The following is a 6732-nucleotide window of genomic DNA, read 5'->3' as shown; positions in this document are numbered from 1 at the left end:
TACAATCTATGCAAAAGTATACAAAACTTTGGTCCTAGTTACAATCTACCAAAATTAAATAGACAAAACACTAATCTACCTATCCAAAAATCCTAATCTTGGGGGCTAGGTTATGGAATTGGAAGGTGTTAGGCACCCATTCCGCCTAGATTAAGTCTAGTCTTCTAGACTCTAATGACCAATATACCATTTTTTGTATGATGTGAATGATATGTTGAACATACATGACATATACTTAACTAAAATTAATTCAAATAAATTTATCTTATGGATGCGTCCTCTTTTATTTAAGAAAATTCAAATCTGTTTTGTGTATAAAAGAAAATTTGATTTGTAAAGAGAGATTTTCTGAGTGCTTTTTAGGGCACCTCTCTTTTTGTGTCAAGAAAATGATTGAATTGTTTCCTTTCATTGATTGAATAAAAAAATATATGTTTGAAAAATTGAAAATTACATGGATTTGGGTCCTAGTTACAAACTTCCAAATAATTACATGGTTTTTTGTCCTAGTTACAATCTACCCAAATAAAACAAAGATAAGGCTAGATCTACCTATCCAAAAGACCTAAATTTGTAGGATAGGTTATGGAATGGGAAGGTGTTAGGCACCCATTTCGCCCATCTGGAGTCTAGTCTTCTAGACTCTTGTGATCAATGTACCCCATTTATGCATGCTATGAATGATATGTTGTACATGTGAATAAAATTAAATTACACAAATTTATTTATGAATGCATCCTCTTATTTGTTTAAAAAAATTCAGATCTGTTGTTGTGAGTATAAAAAAAAAAATTGAATTTGGTTTATAAAGAATTAGATATGTTTTTGAGAACTTAAAAAAAAATTGGTTTATTAATGAAAGAAAAATAAAATCTGTTTTCAGAAAACAAAATCTTTTGATTTAAAAAATATTAGATATGTTTTTGAAAACTTAGAAAAAATGGTTTTGGTTTTGTAAAATATCAAATCTGTTTTTGTATATAAAAAAATTAGATCTGTTTTTGTATGTTGAAAAAATATGAAAAATAAATTTTCTTTTAGAAGAGAATTTCATTCATGAAATAAATTTGTGCTACATGTATTAAATAAAACAAACACAACAAACACAATGATGCATGATCTTTTTCTTTATTTCAAAATCCGCATATGTAAAAAAAAATCAGATTTGTATCTAATGAAGATACAAATCAGTTTGTATTTTTTTTAAAACTTCAAATCTGCATCTAAGGAAGATGCAGATCAATTTTTTATTTGAGGAAAATTCAGATCTACATCTAAGGAAGATGTAGATCCATTTTTGTTTTAAGAAAAATTCAAATCTACATCTAAGTAAGATGTAGATCCGTTTTTGTTTTAAGAAAAATCAGATCTACATTTAAGGAAGATGTAGATCCGTTTTTTCTTATAAGAAAAATTCAGATCTACATCTAAAGGGAGATATAGATCCGTTTTTATTTTGAAGAAAAAGAATTGTTGACATGCAGATTTTTGAAAATAAGAAAGAGATCACAACAATAATAAAGAAATTAAGAACATGCTTTGACAAAATAAATCAGCAATTCATGTTATGGATACTTGAAACAACTAAACTAAAAAAAACAAACATACATTATCACAATAAGAGAAGCATTAAGAAAAGAAAAGGGTAATCAGAAACAACCTCTTGCATGGAGCACTTCTTCTTCTTGAGAGGATGTTTTAGGGTTCAAAGAAATTTATTCAATTATTTTTGAAACCTAAAAACCCTAGTTTAAGAGAGAATACCAGAAAAGAGGGGTGAGAAATTTGAGAGTGTGAAATGGTGTCTCTCCTAGAGCGTAAAAGAATGTGCTGAATTTTGGGACCCAATCCCTATTTATAGAGACTGGAATGCTTAAAAAATAAGCAACCATGGGTAGAATGTGAATCGGGACGCGACTTTCTACGAAAAAGTTGAAAAGGGTGTGCCTTATAGGCACACGAAAGGAATTGGGCCAAAGCCCAAAAGAGTGCAATTCGGCACTTTTAAAGTGCCAATTGGCACTCCAAAAGTGCCGAATAGTACTCTTGGGTGCTGATTGCGCTTTCGTGTTCGGTTGCATTTTGGACTCCTTTTTTTAGGTTTCATTGAGCCGGTCCTTGCACTTAGACGTGTTTTCAACCCGTATTCTAAGATTTTTATCTTTTTTCTGGATAATTCAAGTCTTTTCAGGAATAATTATCTTGTAAATAAATATCCTAAAATAAACTTTGATAAAGTTCAAATTATCCACAATTTTATTATTATCCAATTATGTCTTTTATTCCTATGCAAGCAATTCTATTTTAGACACTGATTGTCAATCAAGTACAAAATTATTTGATTAATTTTAATTGTTTATCCAATCAGAATTAATTTAAATCAATCATGTGTGGTCGACTCTACCTAGACACAATGCATGTTGACTGTGCAAACCTTCTATGTGATATCAATTTTATGATATGCAATGAATGAATTAATGCATGTAATGCAATCATGATTTTTTGGGTACATGGATGGTCATTCTAGTCATCTTCCTTGATTAAATCATGGGTGCACAATCGAGTGTTTATACCTTCTAAACTCAAAATATAGTTCGTAGTAGGTGATGAAATTGGGCGTTTCATCTGTGAAGACTATAACGCATCAATTAAGATGGTTTGTCTTGATCATGGAAGTGGAGACTTCTAGTTGATGTGTTGATATGTCTTAAGTGTGTAAGACATATTGAACTAGACCACTGTGAGATTAATTATTCAATTAACAACTATCACCTGAATAATTAATCTCACGACTTCTAATTTCATAGATTCTCAATCTTGAGAGGATAGTGAACCCGATCATGAAATGTAGGTTACTTTGATATATCAGGATTGAGATCTAGTTTAACGGTCAAAACCTCAGTATGTTAGGTAACCACATATAGTGTTGAAAGAACACGTTCTCAAGATGGAATCCATAATCTCATTCTATAGAGACACAAAATATCCTCTTGAGATAAGTTTAATGGGAACTGGTTATTTAGGGCCAGCCAATTTAGGAATGAGTTGCTAAAGTTCATATTTTATGAAATTAGATTTCATAAATATGAATAACTAAAAGATTAAATTGGGTACTTAATGAATAAAATAGTTGTTTACAAAATGACAGTTTATTATGACTTTGTTCACTATGAATATTTCATAGAGGGATCAAATGAAATCATATTAGAATCTTGGGAAATAATTTATTAATAAGGCCTAGAGTGTAATTATATTTCCATAGTGGTACTTGTTATATAATTAATGATAACATTGGGCTTGTCAAGAGTTGACAGATAAGTTTGAGACCTATTGGAGCTAGAGCCTTATTAGTCTCTTTGGTCCCATCCCAAGTCACATACTTAAGCACAATTGGGCTGGCCCAAAAGGCTAACCTAATTAGATAATCAGTTTTCATTTAATAAGAGTTATTAAATAAAGTAACTGCCAGGGGCAGTTAAAGTTGTACGTATGATTAAAAGAAGAGAAAACAATTTTTCTCTACAGAGTCTTTGGAATACATTTTTCAAAAGGAAAATTAACGTACGAAAATACTGATTGAAAGACCACTCATCTTAGGCACCATGTGGAATTGGGATGAAGATTGAAGGTATTCTCAAGTTTTGTTTTTGAATCTCACTACATCAAGGTACGCTTCTTTTCATTGTTCTAGAATTCAAGGTTACATGTTATCTCTCATGAATGAAGTAGATCATTATGTTGCTTCCGCTGTGGGTTTTGTATGAGATGCAAAACCAGTTTTTCCAACAATTGCCACTTGGTAAGAGAGAAAATTCAAGCAAGTTTAATAAAAACTTTTCATGTCTCAAGGAATTTGTAGTTGGCAGTTATAGTTACCAAAGCTCTTGGTTTACTAGCTTTTTGAAATTTGCTAAATAGATTAGGAGTTCTTAATGTCCTTAGCGCTTGCATCAACTATCCAAAATCATTTCAAGACTCAAAAGTAGCTCTGGTCTTGAGGGGGAATGTTATGAAGAAGAATGAAACGACATCAAGCAAAGCCCCAGCAACAAGTGGAACGACAATGTTTTGTGTTAGGAAGACAAATGTAAAGACGAAGACGATGTCATTACACTTAGAGAGGTGCTATGTCCGTGACATTTTCACAACAAATCATAGGTGGTTAGTTGTTATTGGTTTTAATTTGAACCCATCACTGAAATTACTTTTCTATCCCACCAATAACAACTTGTAACAACTTGCCACATAGGATTTGTTATAAAAATGTTTGAAAATGTTGTGGACATCTTATTTCTCTTACACTTAAAGGAATTAAATAAATCGCATGTTAAGCATGTGAGCACCATATCATTTTATTAATAAGTGGTGACATATGTTATAAAATTATTGGTATATTAAAAAAAATTAGTTAGTTTGTTAACCTGTTTTACTTGTTTCCAACTTTTCTCTCTCTGTGTCTTTTCTTTCTCTCTCCTCTGTTTAGTTATATATATATATATATATATATATATATTAATAGACAAAACTGAGAGAAAATCCAATTAGATTTCAAATTGGAATTCAATTAGAGTCTACTTTTGCACCATCTGTCCCATCTGTCCCATCTAATCTAAACTTTTAAATTTTTGTGCCAAGTGAGTTAATTCAGTGTAAAAAACAAGGAGTCTAATATAAATAAACCATAAAAAAAAAAAAAAACCTAATCATATATCTAACTTTATATATAAAATTAGAAGAAAAGAGAGTTTGAATAACTTTATATTTATGAGCTTTTTTTATATAACTAAAAATAATTCAAATTTATAACTTATTTATGTAATATACCATGATTATGTACGGTCCATTACTAATTATGTAATATATATATATATATATATATATATAACCATAGCTTAGAGAAAATTTAATTATAATCAAAATTGAAATTTTCTTTTGTTAGCTTTCCATAAAAATTAAATTGTTTATATTTTTTCTGTTATTTTTTTTTTCTAAATTAATGAGCATATGTTTTATATTGCGAGAATTCAAATGTTTTGTATGCAAAGATCTTGAACCTAAAAAATTGTAATTAAGCTGATCGATGTCATGTGCCTATCCTCATATAATTTAGGTGATACTATTGGACCAATCTTTTCTTTTTATTTTGTGTTGTATTTAGTAGAATTTCACTTGCAATGATTGTGAATTGAAATTGTATATGTATTATCCAATAGTGACTTTCAAAATTATATACATAATAAATATCATGAAAATTGCAAGAAAAAACCATTTTAGTACCTCTAAATTTTTTTGTCGAATTAATGTCTTATATATTTAATAACCCAAACTAATATCAATAGCACCACTTCAATTTATTATTCTCATGTGTAAACACTGGTAACATACTAGTGTGTGTGTGTGTGTGTGTGTATATATATATATAGCAGAGTAATGTAAATAATTCTTTTGTATTCTCTTATTCTTTTGTTCAAGTAATTAAAGAGTTTTCATAGGGATTGACAACGCCATAATAGTCCAGGAACTTGTTCATACCATCAGCAAGAAGAAGGGGAAAGTGGGCTATATGGCTATCAAGATAGACTTGGAAAAGGCGTAAGATAAACTGGAATGGAGCTTTATAAGAAGGATGCTGATCAGAATTAATCTGTCCACCAACCTGGTGGATCTTATCATGAGCTGTGTGTCGTCGGTCACGACCTCGATCCTTTTCAATGGCAGCCCTCTTGATCCGATTTTGCCTTCCCGGGGAATAAGACAAGGTGACCCTCTTTCTCCGTATATTTTTATTCTCTGTGTGGATTTTCTCAGCCAGCTCATTGAAGAGAAGTGTCATAACAAGTTATGGAGTCCGGTGAAAGTGTCTAGAAGTGGACCGGCTTTTTCGCACTTAATGTTTGCGGATGATCTAGTGCTTTTCGCAAAAGCGGACTCCTCAAATTGTTCCATTATTAGAGATGTATTGGATGAGTTTTGTGTGGTGTCGGGGCAAACTATCAGTGATTCTAGGTCCAAGGTTTATTTTTCACCAAACGTTGATCAAGACTCTAGAGAATCTTTGAGCGACATTCTTGGTTTTGTGTCTACCCCGAATTTGGGGAAGTATCTTGGTATTCCTGTAAAGCATCCAAATTCTTCAACTCAAGAGTTCAATTTTATCTTGGATAGGGTAAAGGGGAAACTAGCTGGCTGGAAGGCCAATCTGTTGTCATTGGTTGGAAGGGCAGTGTTAGTCCAATCTTCGACTTCAACCATTCCATCTTATGCTATGCAATGCTCTTATCTTCCGGACCGGATCTTGCAAGGAGTGGATTGAGTGAACAGAAATTTTCTTTGGGGTTCGACTGATACAGTGAAAAAGATGCATTGCGTTGGTTGGCATAAAGTCACTAAACCGAAATCCGAAGGAGGTTTGGGTTTGCAAACTGCTAAGGGAAGGAATGTTGCCTTACTCGCAAAGCTAAATTGGCGGCTTCACACAGAGAGGGAGTCTCTCTGGGCTCGGGTGTTGAGAGCTAAATACTGTAATGCTCAAAGACTCCAGTCTAGAAATGTGAGGAACCTTCCATGCTCACAGGTTTGGTAAGCTATTAAGAAAGGGGCTGATACTTTCAATCAGGGTATCAAATGGGTGGTTGGTCACAACAGTAATCTCAGGTTCTGGTTTGACCATTGGACTTCTGAAGGTCCGATTCGCCAAATGATTCAAGGCCCATTGTCGCTGGCAGATCAGCA

Source organism: Quercus robur, chromosome 8 (genome assembly GCF_932294415.1).
Source record: "Quercus robur chromosome 8, dhQueRobu3.1, whole genome shotgun sequence".
In the NCBI taxonomy this organism is placed as follows: domain Eukaryota; kingdom Viridiplantae; phylum Streptophyta; class Magnoliopsida; order Fagales; family Fagaceae; genus Quercus; species Quercus robur.
Note: the sequence above shows the minus strand (reverse complement) of the source record.